Genomic DNA, 21675 nt, shown 5'->3' with positions numbered 1-21675 from the left:
CCACTCCCCCATCGTTTACCGTCACAGTGAAGGAGACGGAAGCCAGGGAAAAGCGGAGAAAGACAAGCACCCCTACCGGTCCTATAGCCCTACTGCTCCACAAAGGCCACGGCGAACAATAACCTAACAAGTTCCGCGTGCCCCCAAGGACCATATGGTGACGAGCGGAGAGAGCACCAGCACACGCAAGTGCATAGGACAACACTAAATGTGCGGTGGTGTGCAACAAGGCTTGAATATGGAGATCCATCCACGCTGACCGGCTAGGTGGTAACGTTAAATTTGCTTCTATACCCTCTTCGTCCTTCACCTGTTACTTCTACCTGCAGATACCTACCCACTAACACCTGCTGTTACTACTCAGGCCAGCATTAAGGGCTTCTTATGCCCTTGAAACATGTGTATCATATGGCTATAAAGCAATTGATGTTTTAACAGACACCCTTGTTGTGGGATTGGACTGCCCTATATGACTGTACAAATGATTTGGCGGATCAAGAGGCCACTGCATTTATTAGTTGCTAAGTGCTGTACGTTTAGTGGGATTCTGATGACAGCCTTTTGAACTTCCAGGCCGGGGATAATGCTTTAAACCCAGCCACACACAGGCGACAGCATCAACTATTTTGCTATACAGTTTCACTTGGCCCCAATTAATCATTGCCATCCAGGGTTATATGCCATCCAAGAGGGAGCACTCACAGTGACTCTGAGTACACCCCTGCTCGGGTACACTTATGGGGATTGACCCCCATCCCTATTGCCTATCCTTTGGATGGAAATGGAGTTCACCTCGTGGTGAGTGTATTCAGTTTCACTGGAGTGGATAGCCGGCGTCCGGACTGTCTGTATCTGTGTTTGTGTTATGTGTGTGCCCCTTGTCTTTTTGTTTGTTTAGATTCATGTGACCTTGCCTTTCTGTTTGATAAGTATTCACTAACCACAGTGCCCACCAAGGTAGTGCTCTATTGTAGCACCTGGTGGTGCACATTACATGCATGAGCTCACGCCTTGCATGTGGATGCATTTAATATGTGTTGAAGCAGCGTTTTAATCAATAAATACATTCATATTTTTACATACATACTCTGGTGTTGACTCATTGTTGCCTAAAGTAGCCACTTTTTTTGATCCCTGTAGCGATACAGAGGTCGACTTTTTTCTATTGTATGCCTTGATCTTTTTTTGGCTATAGCAACATTACCAGATTTTGGTAAATACTCTAAGGGTACATTATTATAATTTTTTCCCTATCACCTGGTTATGTATACAGTAGGACCTGGTTTTATCCTCTCTCCTTTTGTTCGTATATACTAGATAGTTATGCACCAATCAGAGGACATCCCATACTGTAATCCTTGTAACCTGTTCCTTCTCAGGTGATGCTGTATATCCTGATCTGTGAGGCTAAGCTGTATACCCTAAGCTGTATACCCTGATCTGTGATGCTGAACTGTATGCTCTGGGCTATATACCCTGATCTGTATACCCCGAGCTGTATACCCTGATATGTATACCCTTATCTGTGAGGCTAAGCTGTATATCCTGATCTGTATACCCTAATGTGTATACCCTGAGCTGTATATCCTGATTTGTATACCCTGATCTGTGATGCTGAGCTGTATACCCTGATCTGTGATGCTGAGCTGTATACCCTGATCTGTGAGGGTGAGCTGTATACCCTGATCTGTGAGGCTGCGCTGTATACCCTGAGCTATATATCTTGATCTGATCTATATACTCTGTCCTGTGATGCTGGGGTTGTATACTCTGTCCTGTGATGCTGAGCTGTATACTCCTAACACTATGGGTGGAAGCAAGTGGAATGCAGGGGATGGAGTGGGTGGATTTTTATAAGGGGTGGGGCTTATGAGAAGTGGGAGGGGTCAAAAATGAAGGGCAGGGTCTGGCTCCTTTCATACTAAAACTTCACCAGCCGCTACTGCAGGTGAGTAATGCCTTCTGCCCACTAATTATCAGTGTTGGGGTGGGGGTGGGTGGGATCTTTTACATATGGAAGCATATAGCAGAGCTCAGCATATACAACTTTTTACATCAGCATATTGTACTGCACATGCGCCACAATGCATGCACAGATAAAATATGTTTGGTAGCGTGCAGATTCTACTTTTTTTTTGGGCAAAAGAGACTTATAGTGTCTCTATTTAAAAAAAGAGACTCCACCTGCTGGCAAATTTTTGCGTAAGGGATAAATTCATACCAGTGCGTTTTAGCGCAGCTGTAAAACGCAGATTACTGGAAGGGCATCTGAAAAACTATAATTTCCAATGTGTCCTATTCACACCATAATATTGTGTTGCGCTAAAATGCAAAATGTATGTCAATGGACGTCAAAATGTATGTCAACGGACGTCAGCACGCATTAACACGCAACTAAATTGGATGGAAATGTGCATGCATTTTAGCACGTCAATGTGAATTGGCCATTAAAGATTTAATTACACTTTACCAACATACACAATGCTAAGAGACTGATTTACTTAAAGAGTTACTTTTTTTGAGTTTATTGAGAATTACTCAATAAATTGTGTGAATATTAACTTCAATAATCCAAGCATGCAAAAAGCAAATTTCTGTTTATTTATCTAATCTGTACAGGGTTGGATATTCTAAGTGAACAAAGAATTTATCGAGTGAAGATTCTCAACTCCTTTAGTAAATGAGCCTTAAAGGTGTCTATTATAAAAATAATCCAATATTTCTGAAGCAGAAACTAGTACAGCTGCAAAATGCATTGAGAGATCCCCACCTTACTGTAGAACCAGCATTATGGCATGCCAAGGCATACAGGTAGTATGTAATTATGATATATTATCTTGTTTGTAAATAAAGATATAATCATTTATACAAAACCAGTGATTTTTTGCGTGCCTATTGGTTTGTTTATTACTGTGAAATTGAATCAGACTGCCATAAACAATCTTCTTTTTTATAATATGAGATCATATATGATTTAAAATTATTTGTAAAAATAAAAATGAAACTGTATTTGTAATTTGTTGTACAAAATTCAAAATTTTGTATTTGCTAGACTTTCTATACATGCATGTGTATGATACCCGAATCACCATTGTGTATATCATAAAATAATATCAGTTTTATTTTTAGCTACAATCATTTAACTGTGCCTTTGTCTTTTACTAGTAAATATCTACATTAAAAGTAGACAGAATGACCCTGGATGATCTGCAAAATGAAAGACAGCATACCTGTCCTGGTTTGTTTGTATTTGACATAACAAGGTCTGTTGCTTTGGGACCTCTATTCTGTGGCTCACTGCAAACTGCTGAACCCTACTAAGCCACCTAAGCAGAAGACAGTCCATCAGATCTGAGGTTCAAAATAAAGAATTCCCATCTTTTGTTGCGACTGTTGTAAACTTTCCAGTAAAAATACATTTAAACTATAATAAAGAATTCCACAAAATCTGTAACCTTACCTTAATCTGTAAATGCAGCTGAAAAAAGTGGGAAAGAAAAAGGGGGGTAAAAAATGAAAAAGTGGTCATTGCTCGCTACTCACATTTAAAGGAAACTTTTATGTTTGATTTTTTTTTTTTTTCGTGAAAGCAATTTATTAAATCATTTGAAAACACTAGCATAAAATAAAATGGTTCAAACACAATAACACAAAAAAGTCTGGCAAAAACAAGTATATAAAAGATAAGGCAGGCTTGTACAGAACTGGGAACTCCAAAACAGAAATGGGTCATCAAAAAAAAAAAAAAATTGAATTGTCATGATTCACCAAAGGAAATGATGATCTTTACTCAATTAATTGTGTGATTATTCCCTTGAATGATTCCGGTCAGCATAATGACATCATCCAGCCATGCCCTTTAGTGGCCGGATGACACAATTACGCTGACAGGAATCCAAAGTTGACCATCTTGGATAGGTGTCTGAGGCCAAAGTCTAACCTTAAGGGGGAAATGCAAGGTCCATAAAGACATGGATGAAGAGTTCGGGGTGGAGGAACATGACTGGCCTGCACAGAGTCCTGACCTCAACCCGATAGAACACCTTTGGGATGAATTAGAGTGGAGACTGCAAGCCAGGCCTTCTCGTCCAACATCAGTGTCTGACCTCACAAATGCTTTTCTGGAAGAATGGTCAAACGTTCCCATAGACACACTCCTAAACCTTGTGGACAGCCTTCCCAGAAGAGTTAAAGCTGTTATAGCTGCAAAGGGTGGGCCAACTCAATAATGAAGTCTACGGACTAGGACTGGGATGCCATTAAAGCCATAAAGTAAAATATAATAAATAATTATAAAAAATAATAATATAATAATAATAAAATAAATTTCCCCACGATTCACTATCGCTCAATTCTGCAAGTGTTCTAATTTACTATCGCTGTTTTCTAGCTGGTCTAAAACCACTTTTGACGTAAAGGGACACTTTTTGGTTGCTATAGACAATCTCCAGTTTGCAGGCAGAAAAAACAGTATATATCATATAAAACTGCATGGAGGGCATTGGACAAAGCACTGGGGACAAAAGGTATGTGAAATGATTTCATACAGTACTGTAATCTGTAAGATTACAGTATTGTATGTATTATGAATTTTCACTTTTATGAATTTGCCACCAGGCTCTGCCCCCGTGCGACACGACGCTCGCAGGGAATGGAGCCGGCACACAGGACATTGGGGAGGAGGACAGAGCCCACGGACACAGCGGGGGACATTGCAGGATCCTGGGGACAAGGTAAGTATACCGCACCAGGATCCTGAGATGTAATCCTGAGTGAGACTCGGGGTTACCGCTAATGGTGCTAAAATTTAACCCCAAGCCACACTCGGGAAAACCGCCAGGGAGGCTACAGACACTCTCCTGTGTTCCTGTTAAAGACTTGCTTGGCTGACATTCCTTCTGGCTCTAGATCCTGCTTGCTGTTCTACTACGCTTATCTCTGGCTCGCTGACATTTTGGCTTGTCTGACTATCTGTTCCGGTTCCTGAACTCTGGCTATGTTTTTACTACGTTTACTCTGTTTACCTTTTTTTATTATTATTAAACAAGTGAGATTTAACTGTACTTCTGTGTCAGTCAGATTCATGGTTTCTGACAGTAGGTGAAGGCCATTAATTCAGAAGATACAGTCAATCCACTTGTTGGTAATATTTTTTTTAGATTGGATGAGCAGGATCACTACATGGATCAGTTTGCCATGGCGTTACAAACGCTCCTGAGTCGCACAGCTCACCTGGAATCTCCCACTGTGGCTGCTCGGGTACAACCTGTGTTGCAGGCCATCCCTGCTGCTGCTCCAGTCTCTGTGCAGGCACCCGCCTCAAGTATTACCCCTATAAGAGGTATGTCTGGTTCCGCTCCGCTTCCCCAGCGATTTGGGGGTGATCCAGTCCAATGCAGAGGGTTTCTCAACCAGGTTGAGATTTTTTTTTGAGATACTGCCCCAGGCGTTTCCCACAGACAGAAGCAAAGTAGGTTTCATGATATATTTGCTTTCTGAGAGAGCCTTGGCAAACCCTCTATGGGAGACGCAAAAACCTGTTGTCTTGAGGTACCCTCAGTTTGTGGCTTTCTTTAAAAGGGTATTTGACATTCCCGCAGGCTCTGCTTCTGCTGCCAAGCGCCTCTTGACCATCAGAGTACGAGAACTGTTGCCGATTACGCCACTGAATTCCGTACTCTGGCAACAGAGGTTGCTTGACACAATGAGGCCCTCATGACTGCTTTTTCTCCTTTTCATGGTCTCTCTGATACCATCAAGGATAAGATAGCAGCCCGAGATATACCCACTGAGCTGGAGAGCTCTTTTAAGGAGCGCTTGCGGAAGGCTCCTGTATATTTCTCTCCAAGCTTTGCAGTCCCACCCTTGCCTCCCTCACCTCCCATGCCTCCTGGTACCGAGTTGGTCAGTGAAGATGAACCCATGCACTTGGGCTTCACGCTTCTCTCTGCGGATGAGTGAACCTTTAGGAGGAGGGAGAGATTGTGCCTTTATTGTGGCCAGGCAGGTCACTTTTTGAAGTGTTGTCCTACCCTCCCAGGGAACGCCCGAACCTTGAGGTCCTGTCAAGATACAGGCTCTAATCAACTCTGGGGCTGTAGGCCTGTTCATTGATGTTGCCTTTGTATCGAAGAACCTGATTCTGCTGCAGCTGCGTGACACCCAATTGCCATTGAGGCTCTTGACAGGAGATCTCTACAGCCTGCCCATGTGACTCATGAGACTGTTCCATTGTCCATGGCCGTAGGGACTCTTCACCATGAGATAATACAATTCCAAGTTATTTCCTCAGCTAAGTTTCCGCTGGTTATTGGTCATCCTTGGTTACAGAGGCACAACCCCTCTTTTGATTGGCTCCATGCTGAGGTTCTCTCCTGGTGGCCACAATGCAGTAAGACATGCTTCCAGAAGGTAGTCAAGGTCCTGTGCACTTCTCTCTCCTCCCTGCCAGGGGAGTACCACGATTTTAGAGATTTCTTTAACAAAGGTCAAGCCAGGACACCGGTCGTATGATTGCGCAATTGACCTTCAACCTGGTGCCATACCACCTCATGACCGGGTTTACCTTTTGTTTGTCTTGGAGGATAAGGTCATGGAGGAGTATGTTGCAGACGCACTTTCTCAAGGTTTCATCCGCAAATCCTCGTCTCCTGCTGGTGCTGGTTTCTTCTTTATGAAGAAGAGTGGTGAACTGAGACCTTGTATTGATTATAGGGTTCTCAATCGTTTCACGATTAAGAATGCCTATCCGATTCCGTTGATTATGGAGTTATTTGACAGCCTCAAGGGAGCAATGGTTTTCATTGATTTTCATTGATTTGAAAGGGGCATACAATCTCGTGAGGATTAAGGAGGGTGACGAGTGGAAACCTGCTTTTTAATACCAGAACAGGCCAGTATGAGTACCTCGCATTGCCTTTTGGCCTTTGTAACGTCCCGGCAGTTTTCCAGGAATTTATTAACAATGTCCTCCGAGATTTGTTGCAGTTATGTGTGGTGGTTTATCTCGACGATATCCTCATATTTTCCAAGTCCCTGGAGAGCCACCACACAGATGTCTGTCATGTGCTTTAGAAACTGAGGGAGAACAATCTCTATTGTAAATTGGAGAAGTGCGAATTCCATTGTGAACAGGTTAAATCCCTGCGTTATGTCATTTCCACTGCTGGTTTTTCGATGGACCCAGAGAAACTTTCAGCAGTCCTACAGTGCCTCTGACCTGTGGGTTTACGTCCTCTGCAGCGTTTTCTTGGCTTTGCCAACTATTATCGGAAGTTTATTTGTAACTTCTCGTCTCTGGTCAAGCCCCTGACTGATATCACCAGAAAGGACGGTAACCCACTGTGTTGGTCTCCGGATTCCATTAAGGCCTTTGAGAGTTTCAAGGCTGCCTTTGTTTCTGCTCCTGTGTTGACACATCCTGATCCTACATTACCTTTTATCCTTGAGGTTGATGCTTCTGAGACTGGAGTTGGCGCCCTTCTGTCTCAACATCCTACCTCTGAGAGCACTATGCATCCTTGTGGCTACTTTTCCAAGAAATTGTCACCTGCGGAGTGCAATTACGAGATTGGTGTCAGAGAGCTGTTGGCGACCATTTTAGGCCTGAAAGAATGGAGACATCTCCTCGAAGGTACCTCTGTGCTGGTTCTCATTCTTACTGACCGTAAGAATCTCACATTCTTGTCTGAGGCTAAACGCCTCTCTCACAGAACGGGAGGGCTCTTTTCTTGTCTAGTTTCAATTAAATTGTCTCATTCTTACCCCGGTACTAAGAATGTAAGGGCTGATGCTTTGTCAAGACAATTTTCTTCCACTTCCAAGATGGAGTCGGTTCCGGTTCCTGTGATTCCTCCTGATCGTATTCTGGCTACGGTTCGCACCAGTCTCACTTCTCCTTTGGGTGACAAAATTCTTGCTGCTCAGGTTCAGGCTCCTCCTGAGAAACCCTGTGACCGCTGCTTTGTCCCAGAGAGTCTCCGTACTGCCGTGCTCCAGACTTACCACTCTCCCAAGGCTGATGGCCACCCTGGGATAAATCAACTCTTTTGGGCCATTTTCCAACAATTCTGGTGGCCTAGTCTACGTGCTGATGTAACTGCCTTCGTAGCTGCCTGTTCCGCGTGTGCTCAGAGTAAGACTCCACGACACCTTCCAGTGGGCTTCCTACAACCTACAGTAGGTGACCGCGATATTGTGTCAATCTCGCCGCATTTCTCGGCGAGATTTGACACCTGCGAGCCCCGTCGCGGGAGCCAGCACCGAGATGGCTCGCTCATCGGGAAAGGAAAACTTTTTTTTTTCCTTTCGCGATGAGCGACAGGCAGTGCTGACAGCTGTCTGGTATGAATACTGAGTGGGAACACCGCGCCAAATTTTAAATAAAAAACTGGCGTGGGTTCCCCCCCAGGGGCATACCAGGCCCTTAGGTCTGGTATGGATTGTAAGGGGAACCCCCTATGCCAAAAAGTCGGCGTGGGGGTCCCCCCAAAATCCATACCAGACCCTTATCCGAGCACGCAGCCCGGCCGGCCAGGAAAGGGGGTGGGGACGAGCGAGCGCCCCCCCCTCCTGAGCCATACCAGGCCGCATGCCCTCAACATGGGGGGGTGAGTGCCTTGGGGGAGGGGGGTGCCCTGCAGCCCCCCCACCCCAAAGTACCCTGTCCCCATGTTGATGAGGACAAGAGCCTCTTCCCGACAACCCTGGCCATTGGTTGTCGGGGTCTGCGGGCGGGGATCCCGGCCCCCCACCCTATGTGAATGAGTATGGGATACATGGTACCCCTACCCATTCACCTAGGGAAAAAAGTGTCAACAAAAAAAAAACACAGTACACAGATTTTAAGAGTAATTTATTAGGCAGCTCTGGGGTCTTCTTCCGACTTCGGGGGGTCTCCTTCCGACTTCTCCCGGTGTTCGGCCTCCCAGGGACTCTGGCGTCATAAGGGGGCATGACCCCAGAGTCCCTGCGCATGCTGGGACCGTGACGTCACAACGGGGCGGGGTCACCGCCTATATAAATGGCTCCGCAGCTCGCACACAGCATTCCAGCCGGAGAGAGCATCGTGTGAACATTGGAAGAAGAGAAGAAGAGAAGAAGCAACGAGACAGTGGCTAGACAGCGGCAACAAGACAGCGGCAGCAGACCGGGCCCCCGCTGGAAAAAGAGCTGGAAGAAGATATCGGAGGGGCCCGGGAGAAGAAGCGACGAGACAGCAGCGACAAGACAGCGGCAGCAGACCGGGCCCCCGCTGGCAAAAGAGCTGGAAGAAGATAGCGGAGTGGCCTGGGAGAAGAGGCCGAACACCGGGAGAAGAGGCCAAACACCGGGAGAAGTTGGAAGGAGACCCCCCGAAGTCGGAAGAAGACCCCAGAGCTGCCTAATAAATTACTCTTAAAATCTGTGTACTGTGTTTTTTTTATAGACACTTTTTTTCCTAGGTGAATGGGTAGGGGTACCATGTACCCCATACTCATTCACATAGGGTGGGGGGCCGGGATCTGGGGGCCCCTTATTAAAGGGGGCTCCCGGATTCTGATAAGCCCCCCACCTGCAGACCCCGACAACCAACGGCCAGGGTTGTCGGGAAGAAGCCCTTGTCCTCATCAACATGGGGACAAGGTGCTTTGGGGTGGGGGGCCGCAGGGTGCCCCCCTCCCCCAAGGCACTCCCCCCCATGTTGAGGGCATGTGGCCTGGTACAGTTCAGGAGAGGAGGGGGGGCGCTCACTCGTCCCCACCCCCTTTCCTGGCCGGCCGGGCTGCGTGCTCGGATAAGAGTCTATTATGGACTTTGGGGGGACACCCCCACGCCGATTTTTCGGTGTAGGGGGTTCCCCTTACAATCCATACCAGACATAAGGGCCTGGTATGCCCCTGGGGGGGAACCCACGCCGGTTTTTTATTTAAAATTTGGAGCGGTGTTCCCCCTCAGGATTCATACCAGACAGCTGTCAGCACTGCCTGTCACTCATCGCGAAAGGAAAAAAGTTTTCCTTTCCCGATGAGCGAGCCAGCGCTACATGCACAGTACCCTGTCGCCGAGAACCAGCGCGATGGTATCGCACTGGAAACACAATCTCGCGGTCAGGTACTATATACCCAATGGAGAGAGGTCCTGGACCCACCTGTCTATGGATTTCATTGCGGAGTTACCCAACTCGCAGGGCAACACAGTTATCCTTATGGTGGTTGACCGGTTCTCGAAAATGTCTCATTGTATTCCACTTAAGAAGTTGCCCACTTCTAAGGAACTGGCTTACATTTTTTCTTGGGAGATCTTTCGCTCACATGGGGCAAAGTGATTGTCTCGGACAGGGGTAGTCAGTTTGTGTCCTGGTTCTGGCGAGCCTTTTGTGCACAGTTGGGAATTCAGCTTGCTTTCTCCTCTGTGTATCACCCGCAGTCTAATGGGGTTGCAGAACGAGCCAATAAGTTTGGAGCAATTCCTACGTTGCTATATTTCTGACCATCATAACAACTGGTCAGACCTCTTACCGTGGGCAGAGTTTGCTCAAAATAGTGCCTTGAATTCTGCTTCCCGATTGTCCCCGTTTATGGCGAACTATGGTTTCCAACCTGCCATGTTGCCTGACTCATTTGTTCCTCAGAGTATTCCTGCATTAGAAGAGCATTGCAACATGCTAATGACATGCTAATCATAGGTACAGACTCCGTGCTGACCACAAACACCTGCTTGCACCTTCCTACCAGGTTGGGGACAGAGTCTGGCTGTCATATCCCAACCTCCGACTTCTTGTTCCCTCTCTGAAGTTCGCACCTCAGTTTACTGGGCCTTTCCGTATTCTTCGCAGGATTAACCCAATGACCTGCGCATTAGGCCTTCCTTCTAATATGCGTTTCTCAAATGTATTTCATGTCTCGTGTGTTTATTAAAATCTTTGGTCTGCAACTGCTTTACCACCTCGATGCCTCGTCTTCGCCCTGTACGGGTTGAGAACCATGAGGAGTATGAAGTACAGTCCATTGTTGACTCCCGTAGGTTCTGTGGGCGCATACAATACTTGGTGCATTGGAAATGGTACAGTCCAGAGGAACGTTATTGGGGCTTTGGGTCTCATCTTCGGACGTACTTGCCCCTGTCCTCCTCTGTGATTTCCATAGACATTTTCCCCTCAAGCTTGGTGGTCCTCCGAGGGGGAAGGGTCATTGCGGAGGGGGTACTGTCAGGGCTGGGCTCAGCCCTTCCTTCTCTGAGCCGGCCACTTAGCTGTCGGCTAATTGCCAGCTCCTATCTCTTCACAGTGACTCACCCGTTGATGATATCCTGCTCATCAATCCTGCCTACTTAAGCCATCCAGGCCAGATGATCTCTGCCTTTGCCTTGGTCACATCTCTAGAGATGCTCTCCTGTGTTCCTGTTAAAGACTTGAATGACATTCCTTCTGGCTCCAGATCCTGCCTGCTGTTCTACTATGCTCACCTCTGACTCCCTGACTTTTGGCTTGTCTGACTATCCGTTCTGGTTCCTGAACTCTGGCTATGTTTTGACTATGTTTACTCTGTTTCCCTTTTTTATTATTATTAAACAAGAGTGATTTAACTGTACCTCTGTCTCAGTCTGATTCATAGTTTCTGACACTTTATTTTCATTCCTTTGAGCTACTTTTGGAGGAAGGGGGGTGTTTGGGGAAAGGGAGGGCAAAGGTGAGGACTCGAGTTTGTCAGGAACCATAAATAAGGCAGAGACAGAAAATGCAGTTAAAATCACACCTTTAATGTAATAGCAAAAATAACAACAGTTCAGGAACGTAGTCAAAAATAGAAGCCAGGGTTTGGAAGCCAGAGCGGGTAATCAGACGAGCAAGAATCAGAGAACCAGAAGTCAGCATTGTCAGGAGCCAAACATCAGGAGCAGGAATCAGAAGAGACGTCAGCTAGGCCAAGTCATACACAGAAACAAAGCAGAAAAACTCTGGAGATGTTGAGCACGCGAGGGAATGGAGGGAATGAGCAAAGCTGTTTAAATAGCCAAAAAGGGCTGGCTGTAGGCTGGACTAATGAGGCAGGTAATGGTAACCAGGTGAGTCACTGTGGAAACAATGAATGACTGGTAATTAACCAACAGCTGAGCAGCCTCTGTGCACTAAAAGAAAGGGCTGCAAGTAAATAATAGAAGCCCAGCCCTGACAGAGTTTTAGCCTAGAATTTCAGGCCTTCAGCATAGTCTGCATGTATGATGTTAAGAGGTATGAGGCCTCTTTACCTCAATAAAGGAGAAGCTGAAAGGTTTCAATAGATTGCAGAATGGCAGCTTCCAACATGGTTGCGGAGTCAATTATGTCAGGACATAAACACCATTGTCACTGGGCCCTTGAAGATCTGCTGAGATGGAGGAATGCTCACAGGTGTGAGGCTGTGAGTGTTCATGGGCTCCTCCCTGAGCTAACATGCAGACGTCTGACTCTGAGCTCCTGTGTATATGTCAAAGCCCTGAAAAAGCAGACCTACCCGGAACAAACTGCTGATTTCTCCGTTGCGCTCCAGACATTCATCGCTCAGCTGGCTGACTGAGGGTCGGCTGGTGTCTCTCTATGCTTGGAGGGGGGCAGCAGCAGTGTGCAGTCTAGCAAGCGGCTGTGATAGGTGGATCGAGAGCCGCTACTGTGTGCTGTTGTGCGCCAGGCTGGTGAGAGGACGGGGAGGAGAAGCCCGGACCCCCGGAGGACGGGTGAACTACCAACAAATAGCGGTATGAGGGAAACGGGATGGCGGCTCCTGCATAACCTCTGAGAAGCCATACACCGCTCAGCTGAGCCTCAGAGATGCCTGGGAGGTGTATCGTGGAAGGATGAAGTGCATGGATATTCCTGGAAACCGGGTAGGATCAGCCAAATTAACACCTTAAATGTGCACTTATACACATATCTTGTACCTGAAAGTATAGAGCACTTATATATTTTGTACTGGAAAGTATAGAGCTGTTAAAGAAGCTGGTCAGGTAGAGCAGGATCAGAGGGACAAGGACTATTAATATAACTGAAAAACTGTCTGCTCTGATCCTCTCTGACCTATAGCATCACAAGGTGAAAGATTCTGGATGAGCTTTGATGGACTGAGAAAATAATTTACTAGAATGTTTTAAAAGACTTTATTTGCCCACTCTCCAGTTAACCCCACAAGAAATCTCCTCTTTCCTCCCCTTTGAGAGGACCTTTGAGAGGACTTGTATAAGGAAAAAGGCTAAACGCATATACTCTGCAGTCTCACAAGGGCATCCCCCATATATACCCCCCTGCAAAACTGAAAAGGGGGGAACATCCCACTGTGAACAGGTAGAAGCTGATCAGGTAGAGCACCTTTTGAGAGGACCTTTGAGAGGATCTGTATAAGGAAAAAGGCTAAACGCATATACCCTGCAGTCTCACAAGGGCATCTCCACATATACCCCCCTGCAAAACTGAAAAGGGGGGAACATCCCACTGTGAACAGGTAGAAGCTGGTCAGGTAGAGCAGGATCAGAGGGACAAGGACTATTAATATAACTGAAAAACTGTCTGCTCTGATCCTCTCTGACCTATAGTATCACAAGGTGAAAGATTCTGGATGAGCTTTGATGGACTGAGAAAATGATTTACTAGAATGTTTTAAAAGACTTTATTTGCCCACTCTCCAGTTAACTCCACAAGAAATCTCCTCTTTCCTCCCCTTTGAGAGGACCTGTATAAGGAAAAAGGCTAAACGCATATACCCTGTAGTCTCACAAGGGCATCTCCACATATACCCCCCTGCAAAACTGAAAAGGGGGGGAACAATCCACTGTGAATAGGAGTAATCGATACTGATCCATATTGTACTTTGGGGATCTCCCTCCCCCCCCCCCAAAAGGTCAGAGGACTGTAAAATACATAGCTGTATAAGACTTTATAAGACTTCTATGGACTAATGATCCTCCCCTCCCCTCCTAAAATCTACACATGAGATATAGATATTGATAATGACTACACGCTGACAAGCTGCGCAGCAACCAGCAAAAGGAAATCGCAGTGAGTCAGGAGGGATAAGACTTTATCTCTCCCCACGTGCAGAGCAGAGAAATCATCTGGGGGGGCTGGAAGAGAGAGGTGGAGGGACAATAGAGACTAAGCAAGACGCCGGGAAGCAAATGGAACGTAAGTCGCTAACATCAGGACGCGGTACACAAGTGGCTGGACGAAATTACATAGAGCAAGGAAGGGGGTCCCCGACAATAGGGCGAGGGAGGAAGCTACCTGAGAGAAATATCCCTAATACTAAGCAACACTCCCCAAGCATGGGAAAAGTTATAATAGGAGGGGGACAAGATAGTCTGGGACTTGAAGTGGAGATGCTTAATATGGAAAGGATGGAAAAAGATCAAGGAAAGGGCGAAAATAAAGGAGGAGACACACAGAAAGGGGACACTTTGATGGTGGAACACAACCCCCCTGAACCCGTAAATAGTAAGATTCTAGATGCTTCACCCCTCAAGGAAAACTCGGCTATGATAGAGAGAGGAACTCCACCTCTGGAGGGAGAATCATTAATGAAAGAGGAAAAGCAAGCATTGGCAGGCCGCGGCTACTCTACAGACCCCTCGTGGGAAAAAAGGGAGACACGGTCCCCGGCTCCAAGGGGAGAGGCGGGGGAAGCCGAGAAAGAAATTAAGGAAATTAAAGATCTACTAAGGGCCCTCCCTACAAAGACTGATATCCAGCAACTAATCAGCACGGTGGAGCAGGCTTTCCAGCAGGCGGTAGAGAACCTAAAAGAAGATACAAAGGCACTAGGGCATAGGGTGGAAAGCTTGGAAGATTACTATGAGGCAACGATACAGGCGGTGACGGAGGTCCAGGACTCGATCAAGGAGCATGAGGATGTCCTAAATCTATATAAGGATCAGCTCGATGATTACGAGAACAGAGACAGAAGGCAGAATATCCGCATAAAAGGGCTATCTGAAACAATTCAAACAACTGATTTAACCTCAGTGGCCCAAAAAGTTTTCTGTCAAATTATGGGGACCTCCATACCTGAAAGTATTGAGATAGATCGGATTCACCGAGTCCCCACATACTCCACTCAGAACAGGGAGAAAGCTAGGGACGTTATATGTAGATTACATAAGTACACAATAAAGGAAACCATAATGAGAATGGCCCGCAGTAGCCCTGAAATCCTATTTGATGGCATGACTCTATCACTATATCCAGACCTAACACGCAGGACTCTGTTCCAACGGCGAGCTGTCCGGCCTCTGCTTGAAGCCCTGCGTTTAAAGGAGTTAAATTATCGGTGGGGATTCCCATTTAGCTTGACAGCGTCAAGAAATAGTAGAACAGCAACTCTACGTACGAAGGAAGATCTACAGTCATTTGTGGAAACACTGGACCTCCCGGCAGTAGACTTCACAGACTGGAGGACTCAAAAAAAGGGGACTCTCCTACAGCGGCCCGAACAATGGCACCAAGTCTCCCCTAAGGCCCAATGTAGAAACCGCTATGGAAGGCATGACCCCGCTTAGGAAAAGGAAGAGAAGGGGGAAGAGAAGGAATAAAGGAGAAGATAAGAGAAAAAAGAAGATTAGAAGATAACCTAATTGTATAAAGTATACGGAACTCAATGCTAAGTGAACGGGTTTAAGGAATGGGATGAGGAGTGACACTCAATATACAAAATAGGTGTAATAGGTGATATAAGGGTGATGGGTAAAGGTGGAGGAAATTAGCCATTACTGTAAGAGTGAAGAGGGGAACATACACAGATCTTTGGAGGGTAAGACATAGTATAGGAAGCAGCTACAAAGAAATCACTAATATTAAAGAGAAGGAAGAGATAGGGAAGAGATGGGAAAAGAGAAGGAAAAAGGAAAAAAGGATTTTTAGTTGATATAGTTAAGATTTAGACACAGGGAGAATATAAGAGAAAGAGTTCGGGGAGGAGGGAATTAGAAGGTGACCCGTGGGGTTATATTGTCCCATTAGGTAGGTCCCGATATAATGGGACTGGTTGAACTGGTACTAGTGAGGGGATGGAGGGGATCTGGCACAGGGGGTGTGCCCGGACCCCTCCACCAGTTAGATAAGATACTCCGAATGGGGAGATACTTTTGGAGTGTATGGGGGGAGGAGGGGGGGTGGAAGGGTGGGTTGGAATTTTTCTGGGCTTTTTTCTCCATTTTTTTTTTTCTTCTTGTTTTTTTTTTGTTGTTTTGTTTTGTTTTGTTTTGTTTTGTTTCCTCCAGGCAAATGGCAAATATGGTATTGGCTCTCTTTTTTTTGGTTTTCTCTTGAAGGATGGCTGCACCATTAAGGATTGTATCCTATAATGTGAAGGGAATGGGTTCACAACATAAAAGGGGCCAACTTTGGCATGAATTACAACATTATGCAGCGGACATAGCATTTCTCCAAGAAACGCACTTTAGGGAGAAATCAATACCTAACCTACCGAGACATATGTTCAGCCATTGGTATCATGCAGTATCACCGATTGCAAGGGCAAGAGGGGTCACAATAGCAGAAAAACTTGCCCATGGGTATTAACGTCTGTTCAAACAGACAGAGAAGGTCGTTTCTTATTTGTCAAGGGGGCAATATATGGCCAGCGATATACATTTGCTGCTATTTATGCTCCAAATATGGGAACAATTAAATTTCTTGTCGAAATGCTGAGGGCGCTGGAGAAATTCAGGGAAGGATGTCTGATCCTGGGTGGAGACATCAACATGGTACTAGACCCGGGTCTAGACACAACATCAGGGAAATCCTCCATATCTTTTAGAGCCCTAAAATATTTAAAACAACGCCTACGCACCCAACATCTGGTTGATAGCTGGCGGGCATTGCATAATGAAGCAAAAGATTATAGTTATTACTCTACAGCACATAAAATGTATTCGCGTATTGATGTATTCATGGTAGATCAATTCTATCTGGAGAGTGTCCGGGACTGTACTATTGAAGCTATAACTATCTCGGATCACGCCCCAATAACGTTAACATTCTTCCCGAACCAGACAGGGCATATAGAACGAACCTGGCGATTGAACGAATCGCTACTGGATAACAAAAAGATAACTGAAGAGTTAATAGTAAAAATACGGGAATATTTTGAAAGGAATACGCCAGGAGAGGTGTCTGAGCAGTCAGTGTGGGAAGCTCATAAATCAGTTATAAGGGGAGAATTAATAGCCTATGGAGCCTATATTAAGAAAGAAAGGAAAAGGGAAGTGACAGAGCTATTGGAGAAAATTACCATATTAGAGACTAAACATAAAAAAAACTTAGATCCCTCAGATATCCAACAACTAGGGCATCTTCGAACAGAACTTGCACAATGTCTGCATCGTAAAATAAACAATAAATATAGATATTTTGCCCATAGGTTCTATGAGCAAGGTAACAAATGCGGGAGACTATTAGCTAAACAACTTAAAAAGCAGCAAGATTCTAGACATGTTCATAATCTATTAATTCATAACAGGAAAGTAGTGGAAACACAGGCCATAGCGAAAGAATTTCATAAATTCTACCAGACCCTATATAACATTCAGACACCGGAGACAGCTCAATTAGAATATAAAGAAGATCAAAGAAGGGAGGAAACACGAGAATATATCAGGGAATCATCCTTGCCGACCATATCTGAGATGATTAAGACGGAAATGGACCAGCCAATTACGGTGAATGAGTTGAGCAGAGCAATAGCGGCCCTACCAGCAGGGAAAAGTCCTGGCCCGGACGGCCTGACAAATGCTTACTATAAAAAATTCTCTTCGGAGTTGATAAAACCGCTATGTAACTATTTTAACTCTATTAATGCAGTTAATTCTTTGCCCCCAGAAGCCCTGGTGGCGTATATAACCATAATCCCCAAAGAGGGGAAAGACCCTCAATACTGCGCCAATTATAGGCCTATTTCTCTGCTCAACTCAGACACTAAATTGCTTGCCAAAATTTTAGCTATGAGATTGCAAGAACATATAGGGGATTTGGTGCACCCCGACCAGACAGGTTTTGTAAAAGGACGTGAGGCAAGGGATAATACCATCCGGGCACTTCATCTGCTCCACTGGATACAATACGGTCCAGAGAAAGCCCCAAGGATCGTACTATCGATGGACGCAGAAAAAGCCTTCGATAGGGTGAATTGGGGCTTTATGAAAGAAGTTCTGAAGGGAGTGGGTCTAGGTGACCGTATGATGGGATGGATAATGGCCCTTTACGCAGATCCAAGAGCAAGAGTTAAAGTGAATGGTACAATCTCGGACTATCTCAACATACGAAACGGAACAAGGCAGGGGTGCCCACTTTCCCCGCTAATATTTGCCATAATGTTAGAACCATTTCTCTGTAAGATTAGAGGTAACGGGGAGATAAGGGGAATAGGTGTGGGGGGCGTAGAGCATAAGGTATCAGCATATGCTGATGATCTGCTGTTTTACCTCTCAGCACCTCAGACTTCCCTAGTGTCACTCATGCAGGAAGTAGGTAAATATGGTAGGCTATCTAATTTTAAAATCAATTATGAAAAATCAATACTTCTTCCCAGTCATGTCCCTCAAGAGATGGCAGAGATATTGAAGAGGGAATACCCCTTTGTGTGGAAGAAAGATTCACTGTTTTACTTAGGGATTCATGTCACCTCAGATCAAAAAATGTTGTATGATCTTAATTATACTCCCCTAATAGCCGGGTTAAGGGAGGACTTAAAGAAATGGACAGGACAATATTTAACATGGTTTGGAAGAGTGAGTGCCATTAAGATGTGTATACTACCTAGAATTATTTATATGTTACACACAGTTCCGATTAAGTTACCAGGAATCTTTTTTAAACAGATACGGAAGGCTTTTACAGCATTTGTGTGGAATAATAAAAGACCAAGGCTGACATATGACATCCTGTGTAGAAGTAAGGCTGAAGGAGGATTGGGCCTTCCTGATATATCAACATACTATAAGGCAATGTCGCTGGTCCGTATTTTGAATTGGTGTCATGATTCCCCTAGTAAAATGTGGGTCCCATTAGAGAAAGCTATAGCGGGGAGGAACTTGGCAGGAGCTCCCTGGATTCCGAATACGGAAAGAGGACTCTCGAAATGGACATCCCCCCTGACCTGGAACGCACTGATAACATGGGATAATCTAAATAAAACAGGAGAGTACTCCCCATGGGTGTCCCCCTTAGCTCCACTGGAGGGTTTCCCATGGTTCCCACCGGGGGAGGGAGGAGGATTCCTGGGGGCATGGGGGAGGGATGGAGATGTCACCTGTGGCAAGTTTGCCCCACGGGGGACCTTAGCAACTTATTCAGAGCTGGTTACAGCACTAGGGAATATATCTATAACAGGATGGAGATATAATCAAATGAAAAGTTTTTTCAAAAAAATTAAACCCCTTCTGAGACCATTAAATACAATAACTATGTTTGAGAGCCGGTGTGTAAACCTGGGGGAAGGCAGACATATGTTGTCCCAGATGTACAGCCTGATACTTAGTACCCAAAAGAAAACAATCCCATACTTTGTCAGGGAATGGGAAAGAGAACTAAATAAAGTACTATCAGACGAACAAATTAAAAAAATGATCCAATCAACCTATTCAACATCCATAAGCTCGTATTCTCAGGAAATGGCCTATAAATTTTTGAGAAGGTGGTATAGGACACCAGCAAGATTAAATAGGATATATCCAACAGCAGATGCCCGATGCTGGAGAGGGTGCGAGCAAAGGGGTACATTTCTTCATCTGTGGTGGGAATGCCCCAGGATTAAGGAATTCTGGGATGCAGTTGCACCATGGATCAAGAGGTTAGCCCCTAGATCTATAGAGTGTACACCTTTGGACTTCTTATTTTATGGAACAACTGGCACAATCAAGGCCTATAGGAGGAGCATTACACCACATTTATTAAATGCAGCCAAAGTATTAATTCCAAGATTCTGGAAGCAGAATACCTGCTCAACATTAGAGGATTGGAAAAGGGAGGTCAACCGAACAATGGAAGCGGAAAGATGGATTCATGTAGTTAAAGACAAAAAAGGGGAATTTGAGGACATATGGGCAGGCTGGATACAGTGTGTACAGGGGATAGATTAAGAGGGAAATATGAAATGAGGAGGTGCAGGGAGCCAGGGCCATATAAATACCTTGGATTAGTTGCATAGGGGTTTAGCCAGGGAGGAAAAGGAAAGAATTGGGTTTTTTTTTTTTTTTTATTTATTTTTGTTTAGACTGCTGTCTCCCCCCCCCCCCCGTCCCTTTTACCCGTATAATGAGATGCCTGATTTGGTGAAAAGGGGGAGGGAGGTGGCAAGGTGAATTTTCTTGTGTTTTTTTTTTTTTTTTCTTATTGTTGTTTAATGTGCTGGTTTGTAAGCGCATGGTGTAGGGAACGTCACTAAGGAAGGGGATATGAAGAGTGAAACACACAATCAATGGGAATTATGCTAATCACCTAGGGTCTTTGTTTTTTTGTTCTTTTTTTATTTCCCTTTTTTTTATTTTTTTTTATTTATTTATTTTTTTATAGATGTTATATTTAATATGGCCGTTAGTGGCCTCTTACACAATAGGGGGTAACACATGAAGGTATTTTAGGATTAATTGGATCACTTTAAATAAATTACTTAATAGAAGTGAGGAACTAGGCCATGATTGGCCAATAAACATAATTATGGGATAATTAACAATAACCACAGGGTATGTACAGGTGTGGTGGGTTTTCTTTTTTCTTAGAAGTGAGGAACAATTACGGAATAACAATAATAAACACGGGGAATGTATGGACGGGGCTGGGGGTTTTCCCTTTTTTTTTTTTTTTTTTTTTGTTGGTATGTTTTAGGCTTGTTTTAATATGTTGGTTGTAGGGGGTGGGGGTGTCAATGTGGAATTGGATACACAGACCGATACGCACAAATATTGGGAATCTCATCAATCACAGGATATATTTGGTTGTCGAACATATGTTGGGGGAGGGAGGGGGTTGAGACAGGCAGCGGTTTTCTCATTCCCCTTTTTTTTTTTTTTTTGGGAGGGGATAGGGTCAGTTGTAAGAGAACGATGTTACCAATTGGTCTCTTATTAATGTTTAATATGTTAATCCTGCGTAATTATTGTAAAATATGAAATTAAGGATGTTTAATTGTGAATTGTGAAAAGTATAACAGAAAAAAAAAAAAATTTTTGATTATAAAAAAAAGGACATAAACACCATTGTGCTGTGACTGGTTGGGTGGCAAGGAAGTACTTATGAAGGTCCGGCATGCCAAGTCACCCTTGAAGGGGGTCTAGTGAAGGTGGTGTGTTTATAGCGTGGAGATTGGGGTGCTCAAAGAAAGGAAGAAAACAGTTGACTGAGCAGGGTGAAGAAGGATTTAGGGATCCACTGAGGGGAATTCTGAAAAAGTACATACATTTGGGTAATGTTTTCATTTTGAGTAGGTTAATACAGCCCAAAAGTGATAATGGGAGGTTGCAACATGCGTTCAGTTTTGAGTTTGATATCATGCAGAACTGGCATTAAGTTTAGTGTAAGGTAATCAAAACATTTCTAGAAACAATTGCTCCCAGATATGTGAATTAATCAACCCGCTGCAATTGGAGATTAGTTGGGGCATGTGTGATGCCGTTAGGATCTATTGGGAAGAGGAGAGTTTTGTGCTAATTTAATTGAAGACCTGTAACGTTAGC

The sequence above is a fragment of the Aquarana catesbeiana genome, linkage group LG07 (assembly GCF_042186555.1).
Source record: "Aquarana catesbeiana isolate 2022-GZ linkage group LG07, ASM4218655v1, whole genome shotgun sequence".
NCBI classification, from domain to species: Eukaryota; Metazoa; Chordata; class Amphibia; order Anura; family Ranidae; genus Aquarana; species Aquarana catesbeiana.
The sequence above is the reverse complement of the archived record's forward strand: the minus strand, read 5'-3'. Positions refer to the sequence as shown.